This window comes from Aquarana catesbeiana, linkage group LG02, assembly GCF_042186555.1.
Source record: "Aquarana catesbeiana isolate 2022-GZ linkage group LG02, ASM4218655v1, whole genome shotgun sequence".
In the NCBI taxonomy this organism is placed as follows: domain Eukaryota; kingdom Metazoa; phylum Chordata; class Amphibia; order Anura; family Ranidae; genus Aquarana; species Aquarana catesbeiana.
In genome coordinates, this window is record NC_133325.1 from 239,917,593 (window position 1) to 239,936,208 (window position 18,616).

Genomic DNA, 18,616 nt, shown 5'->3' on the forward strand with positions numbered 1-18,616 from the left:
GCTGCCATGAAGACCAAGGAACTCTCCAAACAAGTAAGGGACAATGTTGTTGAGAAGTACAAGTCAGGGTTAGGTTATAAAAAAATATTAAAATCTTTGATGATCCCTAGGAGTACTGTCAAATCGATCATAACCAAATGGAAAGAACATGGCACAACAGCAAACCTTCCAAGAGACGGCTGCACACCAAAACTCACGGACCCAGCAAGAAGGCAATATTCAGAGAGGTAGCACAGAGACCTAAGGTAACACTGGAGGAGCTGCAGAGTTCCACAGCAGAGACTGGAGTATCTGTACATAGGACGACAATAAGCCATATGCTCCATAGAGTTGGGCTTTATGGCAGAGTGGCCAGAAGAAAGCCATTACTTTCAGCAAAAAACAAAATGGCACATTTTGAGTTTGCAAAAAGGCACGTGGGAGACTCCCAAAATATATGGAGGAAGGTGCTCTTGTCTGATGAGACTAAAATTGAACTTTTTGGCCATCAAAGAAAACGCTATGTCAAACCCAACACATCACATCACCCAAAGAACACCATTCCCACAGTGAAACATGGTGGTGGCAGCCTCATGCTGTGGGGATGTTTTTCAGCAGTCGGGACTGGAAAACTGGTCAGAGTTGAGGGAAAGATAAATGGTGCTAAATACAGGGATATTCTTGAGCAAAACCTGTACCACTCTGTGTGTGTGATATGAGGCTAGGATGACCGCAAACACACCGCTAAAGCAACACTTGAGTGGTTTAAAGGTAAACATGTAAATGTGTTGGAATGACCTAGTCAAAGCCCGGACCTCAATCCAATAGAAATCTGTGGTCAGACTTAAAGATTGCTGTTCACAAGCGCAAACCATCCAGCTTGAAGGAGCTGGAGCAGTTTTGCCAGGGGGAATGGGCAAAAATCCCAGTGGTAAGATGTGGTAATCCCATAGAGACTTATCCAAAGCGACTTGGAGCTGTGATAGCCGCAAAAGGTGGCTCTACAAAGTATTGACTTTAGGGGGGTGAATAGTTATGCACATTGACTTTTTCTGTTATTTTGTCCTATTTGTTGTTTGCTTCACAATAAAAAAAATATCTTCAAAGTTGTGGGCATGTTCTGTAAATTAAATGATGCAAATCCTCAAACAATCCATGTTAATTCCAGGTTGTGAGGCGACAAAAACCCAAAAAATGCCAAGGGGGTGAATAATTTTGCAATGCACTGTAAGTAACAAACTTATTCATTGGTTAGCTCACAAATCTGCATTGGGGCCCTGAACCACTAGGCAAATTAACAAGTTCTTTCCAAAAGCAACAAGGTAGCAACTGATGTCCTCTCTCTATAAATAAATTCTTGTTTTTTTTTTTTTTTCTTTTTAAAAAGGTTTTATTTAGATCCAATCCAAAAGATTAGATCAACAATGAGATGGTTACATTGCATATGAGACATACCAAAAAATCAAATGCCATGAAACAAAATAAATCGACTATGCACAAAATGTGTAAGTGGGTTTCACAGTATTTCGTTATAACGAAAGTCCATAAGTCTCTAAATGAGGGAACTTAGGTGTCCTGATTGCAGTGCATGTTGAAGTGAGACAAGGACATCCAGTTGAACATGGTAATACATGAAAGCTCTTTATCAATAGGGTTACATATGGGTGAGAGTGCAATGTACTCGCTGAAAATTTGACTGCGTTCCACAAACAAAGGGAGTGAGTAAGGTATGGCCAATAAAGTATGCAGACGGTGGTTAGAAGGAAGCCAGGGTAAAGAGGAAATGGGAATTGGATAGGAATCCACCAAATAAATGGTGGCCCATAGTGGCAATTGGTGTGTTTTATGAAGATAAGATGATGGGGCTATATTTGCCACCATATAATAAGCTTGCAGATTAGGGCCTGAAAAACCACTGTTAATCCTTTGAGCGTATAACACCTGTTTGCTGATTCGGGGTCGAGTGGAGCCCCATATAAATTTCAAGAGCTTGCGCTGTTGTATACGTAGAATATGCGAGAGAAGCGAGATTGGTAAAACCTTAAATAAATATAGCAGTTTGGGGAGGACATACGGACTGCAGTGATTTTGTTGAACCAGGATAACGGAAGATGGAACCAGGAAGAGAGCATGTCTTTCAGGTTTCTAAATAATGGTGGAAAATTGGCCTGATACAGTCCTTCATACCTGGGGGTGAGCCGAATTCCCAACTAAAGCAAAGAGGGAGACCAATGAAACGGGAAGGCAGTTTTCAAAGCTTCTAGTTCGGAGGACGAAAGATTAACTGACATTGCCTTAGACTTGGTGTGATTAACCATAAGACCCGAAAGAGATGAAAAAAGTGTCTAAGAGGGATAGCATGTTAGGCAGGGAGACTCTGGGAGAGGTTAAAGTCACCAAGATGTCATCGGTGAATAAAGATATCTTATGAGCAGAGCCCACAACTTCAATGCCTTTTATGTCTGGATGAGAGCGGACCACCTCTGCCTAAGGTTCCAATGCTAGAATAAATAAGAGCAGTGAAACTGGGCAAACATTGGTGGGTACCCCTTCTAATGGGAAAAAGAAGGAACTCAAATCAATAATATTTAACGAAGCACCAAAGCCATAATGACGAAGCACCAACTTAAGATAAGGCCACGACAGAGTCTCAAATGCATTATTCACATCAAGTGATAGTAGCATTGTCTCCAAAGAATGACTATGGGCGATATGTTGCAACTGAATGATTCGCCTAATGGCGTCTCCTGCCTGAAATTGGGAACAAAGCCCTCTTGATCCTTTTTGATTAAACGAGGGAGAAACAAGTTCAGTTGGTTAGCTAAAATTTTGGTGAGAATTTTCATAACTATATTGATAAAGGAAAAGGGCCTAAAGTTGACCCAAGAGGAAGGGTCACGATCGGGTTTCAGAAGCATTACTTTTTTGTTTTTTAATAACAAACATGTTATACTTCCCTGCTCTGTGCAGTGTTTTTGTACAAAGCAGCCTAGCTCCTCCTCTTCTTCAGTCCCCTACTGGTGCTCCTGGCCCCTCCCTCCTGCCAAGTGTCCCCACAGCAAGCAACTTGCTGTTGGGGTATTCAAGTAGGCTCACTCCCAAGCTGCCGTTCTGCGTGCCCATTCACACACAGAGCCGTGGCCCCCTCCCTCTCCTGATTGGCTCACTGGCTGTGATTGATAGCAGCAGGTACCATTGGCAATGGGGAGTGAGAGTCCCCGGAGGGCCGAGGCTCTCGTGCACATCGCTGCATTGAGTCTTTAGAACCCCTTTTAAGATAGTACACATTGAAAAAAATAAAAGTTATGTGGTCCCTTTAAAATTATTTGTATTGAACTGAGGTTTTTTTTCTCAACTAATTCACTTCATCCAACAGGCATTACTGTAAAGCAATAGTCTATCTTTATCCTCCATATGTAACTGACAGTCTTTCCTTGACTTTGCAATGCAATTTATCTTACTAGCTATTGATGGGATAAACTGATAGCTGAAGATATGGTAGTGCTGTGTTTTAGTAAAGCAATTTAAAGTGGTTCTAAAACTACAATGTTTTTGTACTTGAATGCATTCCTGGCATTAAGGCAAACAAATGTTTTACAGCTTGCTTTGCACCCCACCTCCCAACATACTTGAGTCCACAATTGATCCAGTGTTGTGCATGGCTGAATCTCTTCTCACCACCTTCCTCTACTCTACAGGGACTAAGGCATCATTGGGAGACATTGTTCCTGCTGCCATCAATAAAATACTGTGAAGAAGGAACAGGGGGTGGGGCAAACTGGCTCGGGATTGAGCGCGCATGTCTGCCCTCATAGCAAGTTTCTTTTATGGGGGCAGATAGAGGAGAGGAGGAGACGTTGCTGAATCTGGTGGCAGGGGAGGAGTGTTTTTGCATCATTGTAACCCGAGTGAGCCTAGCAGTTTCACCTGAGAGGAGTGTCTTTGCATCATTGTATCTTGAGTGAGCCTAGCAGTGGCCCCAATGCTTATTTTGACACCGTTTAATTACTGTGTCACACGACTGAAGGTGAGCGCAAGCACATGTGGGGTGTCACGGGAGAGCACAGTTTTCACGTGTTGTGATTTATACACCCATCAGAAGAAGCATGATGTATACTTATTTTATGGACACTATTTATTCACGTTTTTTGTGATTTGTATTTAATAATTGGGATATACACTCATTTGTCACTGGAAAGTGTTTTGATATTTATATTTCAGCACGTTGCACTTTTATTAGTTATTACCACGATTGCACTTCTATATGCACTTGGTGGTTTATCATTTATAGTTATTTGCATTATATTTTACCTGTATGGTTTTATTTATCACATTATATGTGTTTTATATGTGAAAATATTTTTTATATATATTATATATTTTATATGTGACACTATACTAGCGCGGGCACATTTACTATTTTATATCTATTTACATGCAATGAAACGTGGTTCAGTGCTTGCAGCTTAAATAGTTTACTCCTTAGATGCATTAGTCCATCTGTGGCTCGCAAGACACCCATATTTTATTAGAGGAGAGGAGGAGCCAAGTGCGCCGGCGAGGGACCCCAGAGGAGGTGGATAGGGCCACGCTGTGCAATACCCTTGTACAGAGCAGGTACGTATAACATGTTTATTATTTTAAATTTAAAAATGACTTTAGAAATGCTTTAATCCTAGAAAGTTAATGGATAGTCACTTTTGTACAATTTGCTTGTGAGAAACCTGTGGCACTTTAAATCAAGCAGTCAGATCACCTCAGCCCTCAGTTAGGTAGACAGAAAAACTGATGGCATCTACTCCAGCTTTTCTGTGATGTACTCTAGGCACTAAACAAACAGGAATCTGACTAGAAGAATTCAGTAGCATGTTTCTCTGCAATCTTTATCAGCTACCCTCTTCCATAATGTTCTCTCACTGATCTCCTTACTTTCAAGGTCTGATCTAGGGGTGCTGGGGTGGGCAATGCCACTCCATACTTTGGTCTTTCCCCCCCAGGACTAGTGGCAGGGCAGACCCTATAATGGGGCACTGATGCCCAACCTAATCCAGCACAGCAGTCACTGGAAGTTGGTGGACAGACTGTCAGGCCTGGCCACACCTTCTTATGCCCTGTACACACGGTCGGACTTTGTTCGGACATTCCGACAACAAAATCCTAGGATTTTTTCCGATGGATGTTGGCTCAAACTTGTCTTGCATACACACGGTCACACAAAGTTGTCGAAAAATCCGATCGTTCTAAACGCGGTGACGTACAACATGTATGTCGGGACTATAAACGGGGCAGTGGCCAATAGCTTTCATCTCTTTATTTATTCTGAGCATGCGTGGCACTTTGTCCGTCGGATTTGTGTACACACGATCGGAAATTCCGACAACGGATTTTGTTGTCGGAAAATTTGATATCCTGCTCTCAAACTTTGTGTGTCGGAAAATCCGATGGAAAATGTGTGATGGAGCCTACACACGGTCGGAATTTCCGACAACAAGGTCCTATCACACATTTTCCGTCGGAAAATCCGACCATGTGTACGGGGCATAAGAGTGTGTATAGTCTCAGGAAATAGGCACAAGTTCTGTTAGAGCTGTGAAAATGTGGAATAGACTCCCTCAAGAGCTGGTTTTATCCAGCTTAGTAGATGGCTTTAAAAAAGTCCTGGATTCTTTCCTAAATGCACATAATATAACTGGATACTAACATTTATAGGTAAAGTTGATGCAGGGAATATCCAATTGCCTCTTAGGGGATTGGGAAGGATTTTTTTCCCTTGCTGGAGACAATTGAATCATGCTTTTCTGTTTTTTTTTGTCTTCCTCTGGATCATCTGTGGGTATAGAGTTGTGTAGATAGGATGGTATGATTTTTTTCATTGGTTCAACCAGGCTAATTATGTAACTATGTTTAATCATTCCCCTTAAGCCACTCTCACTATTGTGCGAAATCTTGCCATACCTACCATTCACTGTGGTGCATGTAGTAACAAAGTGTGTTGATACTATGCACAAAAAATCTGCAAAAACGGATGGTCTTGATGGGTTTGTTTTGTGTTCCTCTTTTTGGGTTGATGACTCCTGGGTAAAGTTCTGTGTTCTTTCCACAATTATACTTGTATACCATGTGGATACTAAGCATCCCCATATCAGACAGTCTAGATCTGACCCTGATAACTTCTGGACTGTGTTGCATAACATTCCCTCCTCTGGTGTCACAAACCCTTTGGCTGGCACACGTGCCTCTCATTTCTATAGCTATCTATTAGAGGTAAATAGTGGTGGTCATTTTGGGATAGTCTGAATCACACTGCTAGGAAACTATTTAGAAAAAAATGGCTTTTAGCGGCAGAAAAGAGTCTGTATAAAATAGTAAGAGATCCTGTTACCAAATAGGTAAATATGTTTTCTTTGCCAATTAAAACAGTCCTGCAATATATGTACACAGTAGGCAGCATAGCAGATCTTTCTGAGCTGGCTACACACTATAGATGATACTTGCAAATATTTTTCTTTTACATTTTCAAATATCATTATATATTTTCCTGGCAATTTGCAGTACAGTAATGTGCTTGTTCTAATGACTATGGAATGAACATTGAATATCTACTTACTATAATATACAATGTAATGTGTTGAAATAAGAAACATGCATGTTGGTGATAATAATTATCATAATATATTTGTATATTTTTTGGCTAACTTTTATTATAGGATTTCCATGCACACCCTAAAGGTAATTTGTAACACAAATGAAAAGAGGCTTAATCCAATAGTTCTTCAGATGCCATAATAATCCAACTACTTTCCAAGGGTCCTTTTACAAAGGGCTGGGTCTGCTCTGTTCAGCTGGGGATCCATGAACAGATCTCCTGCTGTATCTGAGTTGAATTTCATCCCATTTACATCAGGCTATCTCCAATCCATCACATTTAGGTCCAGAAAAATGGAAAGGAAAACAATTATTTTCCATTTTTTTTCCAGACCTGGGATGGGCTATCCATGTGGGTTATAGGCCACCTTCAGGTGATTGACACTGGCACGCCCTAAGATAAAAAGTGCACTCCCTATATAACCCCTCCCACTACTTGGAGTATCTCAGTTTTTTCGCCAGTGTCTAAGGTGTTGGTCATGAGTGAAGATATGCTGTGCTGAGCTCCTCTGGAGCAATCCTTGCTGGGGCTAGCCATGCAGCCGGATCCATTCAAAGTGTCTTTTAGGTCGAATTGCCTGTAAACGCTTGTCTCTTTAGAGAGCTGGACCCCGGGATCCAGTACTTTTGGTAGTAAGGCCATAAAGTTTTACTGGCGGTGGTGCTATTACAGGTCCAGGATTGTGGGTTTCCTCGAGGATCCCTAGCTCCTGAAGGTTTAATGGAACCCACCGTGAAGGATGAAGATTGGGTCTGTTGGTTTTATCACAGAAAACCCTGCAGCGGGAAAGGTAAGTGGAGTTTTTCTAAGAAATTTTTGAATTTTCTTATGAATGTCTCCTTTAGGTTAGTAAAAGTTGTCATGCTTATGTGTCACCACTGGGGGGCTGTATAGAGCACATACCTTCTCAAGCTTCCTCAGAGAGCTCACGATGTGTCTGGAACAAGCTGTTTCCTTTCCTCCAGCCAGCAGCAGACCTCCAGTATGTTTGGGGGGGTTCCTCCCCACCAGATGCCCCCCACCTGTGCCATTTGCTACCACTCTTCAAGAGGAAGAAGCACTAAAAGAAAAAAAAATGAACGGCACGCTGCACTACTCAGCAGCTTCCAGGCTCTCCTCGCCATTTTCTCCCCTCTCTGTAAGATCCCATAGGATCAAAGGCCCACGCTCACATGGGAAAGCTCTTTTTTTGAAAGAGAGAAGGAGGGCTGTAGGCGACAGAGGGGGCGGGGCTTAGTGCGGCGTTGGCATCCTTCGCCAGTGCAGGAAAGAGTGTTTTTAAAAAAGCACTAGTATTATTGCTGCAAGCTGCCGAGGGACACAAGAGTGTAGAGCAGCATGTAAGAGGTTGGTGACACAAGCATTCTTTTTGAACACATTTACTATTGCATCAGGTTGAGCATTAATAGCAGTGGCAGTGGCTGACTATTGCTCAAGCAGTGGATGTGTTCCTTCTGGTAGTACCTCTGCTTTGTGCATCGGGCTATATTCAGAAGGGGGGTTGAAACACCCCCAAAAAAGGAGCTAAAAGGGTCTCCCTCAAGCTCTTCAAGCCTACTCTTCAAATGGCATCCTCCCCTGAGAGGGGGTGGCTGGTCAGAGTGAGCATCGGGGCCATGAAATGTGTGCAACTGTTTTCAACACTGCAGCCCCTGTTCTTTTTACTCTTTTTCCTCAGCCATGGTAGGTTTTTAAAAGAAGTTTAGCGACTTTAATCGCATCCCAGAGCGGTTAATCACATCCCAGTGTGGTCAAGATGCGACAGGTTCTCTTCCATTTTCCTAAGACCCTCAGACTGAGGAACTAGGGGCAGGAGAAGACGATTCCCTCAGGGGACCGTGGTGAGGCTGATGACTGCTCTCCTGAGGTGTCAATTGCGGGAGGGTCAGTTTTCACAGTCTGTATGATTGATGGTACAATTTCTTGCTGAATGATCCGCTCCACATTTATGTACCCTTAACTGAGTGTTGGGTTCCTGCAACTGTGCATGCTTTTTCCTGTCCATTCATTGTTGGGAAATTTTTTTTGTATCTGGAGGTTCACCCAGATAAGCATTATTCCATTCTAAAAAGTTTTTCACACTTTATCCTATGGTAGAGAAAATTCACTAAGTGGGGTATACCAGCAATTAACGCTACTATATCCTTTGTGAGTAAGTTTGACTTGTCCGGCAGACATTACTCAAATACTTAGGGATCCAATGGATAAAAGGTTGGAATTCCTATTTTAAAAAAAAACAAATTTTTCTCTGGCAGGTTGAGTGTCTCGGCCTGCGCTGACAGTAATTGGTTAATCATTGAGAAACCAGTTTTAACAGGTGTTTAAGGTTATCCTGCTCAGCAGGTCCAGGAGGCAGCTTTATGTTTGCAATAGTTGCTATGTCAGATTGCGCCTTCGCTAAACGTCATGCAAAAAGCTCCTGGCTAGTCTTCCCTTTTGCGATAAGACAGCTATCTGGGGATATTTTGGATATATCCAAAGAATTTCTAGCAAAAAAAAAGATACCCCTTTTGCCTTTTAAATGAAGGACTAATTGTGTTTTTTATTTCAAAGCTCCTTCTTCTGTGCCAGGGGCATCAGCCTCCAGACAGTCACAACGGCCTTCGCCGTCAGGCTCAAAGTGTAATCCTCAGGGTTAACCCCAGGGACAAAAGAGGTCTTGAGGGATGACGCCTACAAGATACTGTAGCCTCCCTATGAGGAGGTGCCCCCACTTGCTCAATAGGGAGAATTCTACAGTTCTCAGGGATCTGGTAGAGGGAATGTCAAGACGAATTGGGGACTTCCTCAATAGCTCCAATGTACAAACTGGAGTTCCAAGAGTTTCCGTCTCCTCGTTTTCTCAGATCAAACATTCCTAAGGATCCAGAGAAAAAGAAATCTTTCTCTCTAGCACTGGACCATATTTTGGCAAAAAGTGTTCATGGTGGCCCCATGTAAGAGCAGAGATTGGGATTTGGTTAAATCCAAATGGACATTCTAGATTTCAAAAATCTAAAATTCAATTGCTAAATATAGTCTCTCCCTTTTTGCATGAAGATGCATATCTCCATATGCCTATTTCCTCGCTCACTAGTAATATATTCTTTCAAAGTAGAAAATCTTCTTTTTGATTGTGTAGCTCTGCTTTCCGATCTAGCTGCTACACCTTGAGTACAAGGTTCTGGCTACTTTTTTTAGCTAGATTGAGGGCCCAAGGTATAACGATTATGGTTTACCTAGTCAATCTGTTCTTGTTAGACCAGTCAGTAGCCCGCTTAGACCAAAAGTATGGTCACCACATTCGACTACCTGGAATATCTAGGTCGGATTCTCAACCTAGGAGAAATCTTCTTTATAACATGAAGAAAGTACTTGGATCTGATCATAGGTACGCCCAGAAAATGGTATTCGTACCCCAAGCTAAGATCAGCACCATAAAGATCTGATCTAGGTAGTTGAAGCAAGATGTTTTTATCCTATTCAACTTTGCACGAGGTTGTGGGGAAAGATGGTGGCAGTTCTTTATGCTCAGTCTCATTCTAGACTGCTGCAAAGCAGTATCCTATCTGCTTGAAATAGAGAATTCAAGCTCTATATTCCCAATGTGTCTGATTTCAAAGCCTATGGCCACATCACCCTGATAGCGCTCGATTTTATCCGCTCTTGGAGGCTAAGCAGGATCGGGCCTGGTTAGTACCTGGATGAAAGACCACCTGGAAATAACAGGCGCTGTAGGCTGAATCCGTCAGAGTCCCAGTTTCTGGTTAACATCCAAAAATCTGCGAAGGGGAAAATCCTTCTTTCAGTTACCTGGGAAATAGTATCAACATATGCCAACCTTTTTTTGTTTAGGTTGGGGGGCAGTCCTGAAAGAGGCAGCTGTCCAGTAAAAGTGGCCTAGATCAGAAATGGCCTTGCCCATTAACATTTTAAAAATTCAGGCAGAACACTTGGTTCTGAAGCCTGAACGTTCAGTTTAAGGTATTGTCCTGCTAGGAGTCAATCCGTTTATGCCACAGCAATGGCCTATATTAATCACCAAAGGGGCATAAGAAATTGTGCGGCCCAGAGAAAGGTGAAGCTTATTCTATCTTGGGAAGAAAATAATATACTTTGCCTATCGGCAGTTTTCATTCTAGGAATAGAAAATTGTCAGGTGGACTACTTGAGTTGCCAGCAGTTTTTCCTGGGAGAATGATTCCTTCACCCTGATATCTTCCTGTCAATATGTCAAGGATGGGGAATTCCAGACATAGATCTGTTTGCGACCAGGATCAAGAAATAAGATTGACAACTTTGTGTCAAGAACAAAGGATCCGCTAGCATGCGGAACGGATGCCTTGCTATTCCCGTTGAATCGGTTCTCACTGATTTGTGCATTCCCTCCTATTTAGCCTGCATCCACAACTTCTTCACAGGATCAAGCAGGAAGGGAAGTCATTGATTCTTGTAACCCCAGTGGGGTCCAGGAAATCTTGGTATGCAGAGATCGTAGAGATGGTAGTAGGGAACCCATGGACCCTACCTTCGTGGCCAGACCTTCTCTCGCAGGGTCCAAATTTCCATCCTACTTTTCAAACGATAAATTTAAGGGTTTGGCTATTGAGGCCCACACTCTGAAGAAGCATGGGCTGTCAGGTTCGGTAGTTTTCTACCTTGGTTTATGCAGAGCCAGCCTCCATGGTTATATATTATGGAGTCTAGGAAACATATGTCTCCTGGTGCAGAGTCCTTGATTTTTAGAGCTGGCCTTGAGTGCTTTCTAAGGACAGGTCTCGGCCTTATCGGTATTATTTCAACGACCACTTACTTTGCATTCTTTGGTCCATAACTTTATTCAGGGGGTAACTCGGCTTAATCTCAGGTTAAGTAACCCCTGAACCCTTGGCACTTGAATTCAGTTTTGTTGGCATTACAAAACAGCCTTTTTTGGGCCAATACGATACATTCCCTTGATCCTTTTTTGAAAAGAAAACTATTGTTTCTGGTAACCATATCTGCTGCAAGAAGGGTATCAGTATTGGCTGCTCTTTCTTGTAAAGAGCCATATTTTTGTTGTTCACAAGGATGAGGTAGTATTGCGATCTCATCCTAACCTTTTACCAAAGGTAGTATCAGGTTTTTATCTAAACCAGGATATTGTTCTACCATCCTTTTTCCAGAGCCCTGTTCTTTGGAAGGAAAATCACTACTTTTTTTGATGTGGTAAAGCAGTCAATGTCTACTTAAAGGCGATTGCTCAGATTCAAAAAACGGATGTTTTTATTCGTGTTGCCTGAAGGTCCTAAAGGAGGACAGGCAGCATTGAAATCTACCATTCTTAATAGATTTGACAAGTAATCGTTCAAGATCATGGTTAAAGAGGTGGATTCCACCCTCTCAAATAAAAACGCACTCCTCTAGGGCTGTTAGTGCTTCCTGGGCAGTGCATCACCAAGCCTCCATGGCTCAAATCTGCAAGGCCACAACTTGGTCTTCAGTCTATACATTTACCAGATTCTATCAAATAGATGTAAAAGGTCATGAGGATATCGCCTTTGGGCGCAGGGTATTGCAGGCTGCAGTATTAGTCCTCTAGTCTCTTATTGCCCTACTTTTTGTTGTGTCTCCATCCCTTTAGGGATGGAGACTGCCCCGTACACACCCCGTACTGCCCCGTACACACGGTCGGACTCTCCGACACACAAAGTTTGAGAGCAGGCTATAAAATTTTCTGACAACAAAATCCGTTGTCTGAATTTCCGATCATGTGTACACAACTCCGAGGCACAACGCATGCTCAGAATAAATAAAGAGATGAAAGCTATTGGCCACTGCCCCGTTTATAGTCCCGACGTACGTGTTTTACGTCACCGCGTTCAGAATGATCGGATTTTCCGACAACTTTGTGTGACCGTGTGTATGCAAGACAAGTTTGAGCCAACATCCTTTGGAAAAAATCCTAGGATTTTGTTGTCGGAATGTCCGATCAATATCCGACCGTGTGTACGGGGCATAACAGTGCTCTGTCATAATCAGGGAGGAAACAGCAGTAATACATGTAGCTGAATTTTCTGCCGGGTGACTTAAAGGGGCTACCACCAGGTGCAGCATATATAAAAGGACTCTTTAAATTAAAGTTGATTCAATCAACCCAAATTACTATTACTTTTATGAGCTAGAAAAAGCCTTCAATCTGTTTCTTCCTCACTTAGCTTCCCTTTATTACTAGAATCTCACTTTCTTTGAATTCATAGCTAACTCTATCTTCTATCCAATGTGAGTGCCTTTACTGGCATTACTTGGCTTAGCTGTGAAGTCACAGAAAGTCAGACCTCAGTAACAATGAGAAACTGGAAGCAGAAGCAGAAAATGGAGGAGAATACATTTTTATTCTGGCTAATACAGGTAATAGAAGACATTTTATGGTGTCTTCTCTTTGGCTGGTCTTTTACTTTTTAAAGGACTAAATGGGGTTCAGTTTAAGTATACATCCAAACAAATACTGAAAAGTGTTGGACAGTATGGGAAATCATCAAAATTAAAGTAGAAAGCCAGACATACAGTAAAGTTTAAAATACATTTGAAACACTTTACATATACTGTATAGTTGTTTTACTTGATAAAGGATATACTATATGATTTTGTTTTGTATTACTTGCCCTGGAAATATGTATATGTCCTGCCTGGTAGATGTTTAGATTCATCTATGCTGCATTAACTATAACCTAATAAGCATTCTTCACCACAGGAATAGTACAGATAGCTAGTTTCCTCAATGGCTGGTAAAGTGATCAGTTCTTTCTTGAGTTTGATTCCCTTTTATCCTTTAAGCCTTGGTCTGACACTGCAGTCAGTCACTGTATCTGGGGAAAATTGCTATTTATTGATGAAACATTACAAGTAATCTTTCTGTTTGCTGCGCTTTTCCTCACTGCTGAGCATATCCTGCCACAATCCGACAACTACACCACTTATGATTTACAGAGGATTTATACTTTTTATAAAAAGTAGATGAAGAGAAAGAACTATCTGCTGCAGTCTGGATAAGTCATTTTTAAGAAAAAATAGTTAGAAAAAGACATTGTTCATCAAATTCAACCTTTCCAAATCCAGCAGAGGCAAACTCAGGCCAATTTCACCTTTTGGGGGAAAATTCTTCATAATCCAGTCAGATCAGTCCCCTAAATCAAAATTTTATTTCAAGTGTTTTTGCCATTACTAAAAAAAAAATAAAATGCATTTTTTCAGTTTCAACCTTGGTAAACCATTAACAAATAATAAAATCCTGTTTTCTCCATGTGCATCTCATGTCTACTCTACTCCTCTGTACAGTGCAAAAATTGTATGTCACTGACTTGTGTTTTTAGATCTTAAAAAATATTTTTTGCTTTGTGTTGTGTTAATATTTCCATTTATTAATTTGTCTGCCTTTGAGCATATTTTGAATGGCATATGTCCTATTAACTATTTTGTGTCTAAAATTATATCTCAAAACTATATTCAAGATATGACCATGCAAGTCATTTTTTAGAACATTAAAACTATTTCAACGCTATCTTTTTTAATCTCCCATTTTAAGTATCCTGTTTCTGTTTGCTTTTGCAGCTACTCCTTGGCATTAAATGCTGCTTTTTTTTATCTTACAGTTAAAGTACTTAGAACGAAAGGCACTCCTTTTTCTTTTTCATTTTGGATAGAGTAAAGCTGGCCATACATTATACAATTTTCTTATTCAATTTCCTTAAGGATTTACCTTCAACTATTTAGTACAAGGGCCTGCCTGATTGCATACAAATTGAAAGTGTTAAGGTTTGACCTCATATTATATGGTTTTGGTAAATCTAAAGGAAAGTTGTACAAGAAAATTGTATAATGTATGGTCAGCCTAAGACAGGTTTATAAGCCTTGTCAGCTTTTTTTATTTCTACATCTATGCCCCACTGGGGAGATTTCCCTTCACTTTCTGTCCTACAACCAAAACAGGCAGTGAGAAGAAATCCCTCCAAAGTGAGGAAATCCCTGGTTGTCACCAGGGTCACCAGAGCTAGTGACCCCATTGGAAGATGTCTCCTCTATTTCAGTTCTGGTGACAACCTAACATTTGGGATTTTCTTTTACGTACACTTTCAGTGATAATGGTAAAAAGGACAAGCAGAGAGAGTGAATCTCTTTAATGGGGACACAGACAGCAATAAAAACTTGACAGGTGTTCTATTCCCTCTCCACCAGTGTTGCCAACCTCCCGCAGCATTTTTAACTGACAAAACATGGAAAATTTAAAACCTGAAAAAATGACAATAAAAACTAAGACAATCAATATTTAAACAGTATAAATACAATATGGGGACACTGAGAATACCCACAACAAGTAATTTTACTGGTTTACAGTCAATCCAAAAGTCAACACAGCATGACAAATTATCATCCCCTGATATTTACAGACAGTTATAAAAAACATTGATTTTTACAAACTGTCTGTAAATTTACTGATGGAACCCTGTTCTCCACTCTATTTTAAACTACAAAATAAACAGTTTTGCCTTTAGTTATACTTTAAACAATATTTTAAACAACTTTAAAACAACTCCTTCTGCAGCTCCGTTTTTTATTTCCTTGTTGCATTTAATTTACAGGAGGAAATGATGTTAGCACAGCCTAGGTGCATTTTTGAATTTTCAATATGAATGCCCCCTGTTGAGGTCCATTAGTACAGTATGAAGACAATCTGCTGCTGAATAAATGCTTACATACAATTGTGCCATTAACAAAAATGACCACATTGCTTTCCATTCCAACCATTAACCCCTAAAGGTTGATTTATGCTAAAAATACGAGGATTGGCTGCCTTATATAGAACATCCAGTAAAATCAATTCTGGCTAAGTGGTATCCACAATAATCCATGTATCTCATTGCATTCCTACTGAGGTGCAGCAGTGCTCTTAAACATAGGTGACATTATCTAGGGGCCCTTCTTGCTGTAGCATCAAAACTGCCTAAGGTAAGATCATCCAAGGTGTATCCTGCTTGCTCCTGTCTTTGATTACCGTGCCACTGAGTTTGCTGGTGAATATGTTTCAATTCCAAGGAAACAAAATGTTACAGGAACGTTACTGTGTAGAAAACATAGCAATGTGAATACTATCTAGGAGATTCATCCAGCTACACTGTGATACCCTTCAAGGCTGAATGTGGTTTTCCATCTTTATTCTCCTGGGGTTCAGTCTAAAACCTAAAGTTGCTAAAATGTTATGTTGACATTTTGTCCTCAGTAAGCTTATTGGTATGTTGACTTACATACAAGTTGGACTCTGTTATTTATGTATTTTTTATTTACCGTATTTTTAAAAAGCAATTAAATAATATAGACAACTAAATTTCTCTTGTTTATGTGACACTAGCGGCAGCAAATTAAATGATCTGAAAGAGAAAAGAACATGAATATTAATAGCTGCAAAAAATATTGGCTTGGATAAAATAGAAAAATGGATAATAATATACTAACAAATAATGATTACAACTTTCTGTGATTTTAGAAGAGGTGAATTTATGACAGCTGTTACAAGTCAGAGTATTAAAGAATGCAAAATTCATTATACAACTGTGTGTCTGTTTTCAGAATAAACAATTCAAAACAATGTGCAATAAAAAGAAGTGTATTACTTTATTGATTTGTATAAAGTATTGCACATAAAACAAAAGCCCTGTATCAAAACAATGCTGTATCTGGGCTTCATCGGGTGTTAACAGATACCAAACTCAAGGCCATATTTAGTTATTTTAAAATAGTAAATTTCTTTCTTGTATTCTTTTAAGCTTGATGAGTAAGGAAGATGGTATAGTAAGCTGTTTATGCTGTGTCCATCTAAGTGCTAACAAACCCTTTAAATTCCTTGTAATGCATACTATAAAACATAAATATTTAAAGGATGTATAACAAGAAAGCTACAAGAACTTATGACCTGCCTACTGGGATCAATTGCTCTGAAAAGGATGACTTGTTACCCTGGTAGCTGCAACGCTTACTACCAGGTTTATGAGTTTGTAAAATATGGATAGAATGCCAAGTATGTTTTCTTGGGAGAGGTTATACATTTTCTCACATGATTGCATTGTGTTGAGGGTTTAGTATCTGCTGTCAGTCCCAGTTGGATTCAGAACATTTAAATATTTCAGTTTTGTATGCTAGTCAAAGCTGTATTTATCCAGCTACTGTATTTGATTATGATTATATTTAAAAACATCTGGAGGATTTAGACAACACATTTTATGTTTGTACATTCAGCTATTTATGCTATGTTACGAATTGTGCTAACAAATTCTAATGGTGCAGTCTTATACATTACTTTCAATATATACTGTGAATCATAAATATTTAAATACGGTGTAACAGTAGAACTGCAGCAATTTATAATCCTTATGTAGCGCCCTCCTTGTTGGGCTGCTAGTAAAATTTAGTTTTTGGCTCCTTCTGTAATCAAGGGAGCAGAGATTGTTTGGTATGGTCTGTATAGGGCTTCACAGGCTGGGAGTTTGATTGCTTTCCCCTGCCTCTAGAAGAAGTTTCTAGAGCTTAGGGAGAAAGAGTTCAAATAACCAGCAAGAATATTAATCAGGACCTTGCCCAGGGGTGTTGAATTAAAATTCACGGAGATTGGATCAATAAAATTTTCTTCACATCACAGCCCCCCTCTCCTCTTAGGCTAGGTTCCTATCTCTGCAGCTGGGGAATGCCCTCAAAATCACTTGTGTTCCTGACCTGCAGAGGAACACGCTGCACTTTACCAGACGTACAGCAGTGTAATAAATTCTTAATAGTACCCCCACACATTGCCACCTTTGGCACATTTTTCGCGTATGTCAAACTACATGCTGCCGCAGCACGTGGGAAAACCCAATAAAGTGAAATGGCTAACCTACCCACAATGTGTGCACACAAATCCACATGCACAAATCGGAACCAAGCCTCATATCAAAATCCCATTCTTACATCAGTGTCCTCAGTCCCTGCTGCACATCACAGCCCTGCTTCATATCAAGATTCTCCCCTTCACAGCAGTGTGCTCAGCTCCTCCGTCACAGTAATGTTCTCTCACTCCCCTTACATCAACCCCCCAATTGTATCGTCCTCTGCCCCCTTCACGACAGTGTATTCTGCCCCTTTTCACACCATCTCCCCACATTATGGTTTTCAACCCCCTCCCCCCACATTACTATCCTCAGCCCCATAATACAGTCTTCACCCCCCAAGTTACTGTCCTCAGCCCCCATCACATTACTGGCCTTAGCCCCCCATATAACAGTCCTCAGCCCCTTCACATAACAGTCCTAAGACCCCCACATTACTGTCCTCACCCCCCACATTACAGTCCTCTGCCCCCTCCCACATTACAATCCTCTAACCCCCCCCCCACATTTTAGTCCTCAGTCCCCTACATTACATTTTCAGCCCCCCTGGCATTACTGTCCTCACCCCCCAAATTTCAGTTCCTAGCCCCTTTCGCATTACAGTCTTCAGCTGCCCAACATTACAGTCCTCAGCCCCCTTACATTACTTTCCTAAGCCCCCCTACATTACAGTCCTCAGCCTCCCCATTACAGTCCTCAGTCCCCCTCACTTTACTGTCCTATGCCCCACCCCCACATTACTGCCCTCAGCCCCCCCACTTTTCAGACTTAAGCACACTACTTTACAGTCTTCAACCCCCATTACAGTCCCCACATGACTGTCCTTAGCTGCACCCTCACCCCCACAGTCATCAGCACCCTACATTACAGTCCTCAGCCTCCCTGCATTACTATCCTCAGCCCCCCCCCACATTAATGTCCTCATCCCCTACTTTACAGTCTTCAGCCCCCCACATTGCTATCCTCAACCCTTCACATATAGTTCTCAGCACACTACTTTACAATCCTTAGCTGAAAACCCACCCCCACATTACAGTCATCAGCCCCTTACATTAAAGTCCTCAGCCTCCCTGCATTACTGTCCTCAGCCCCCCCACATTACTGTCCTCAGCCTCTACTT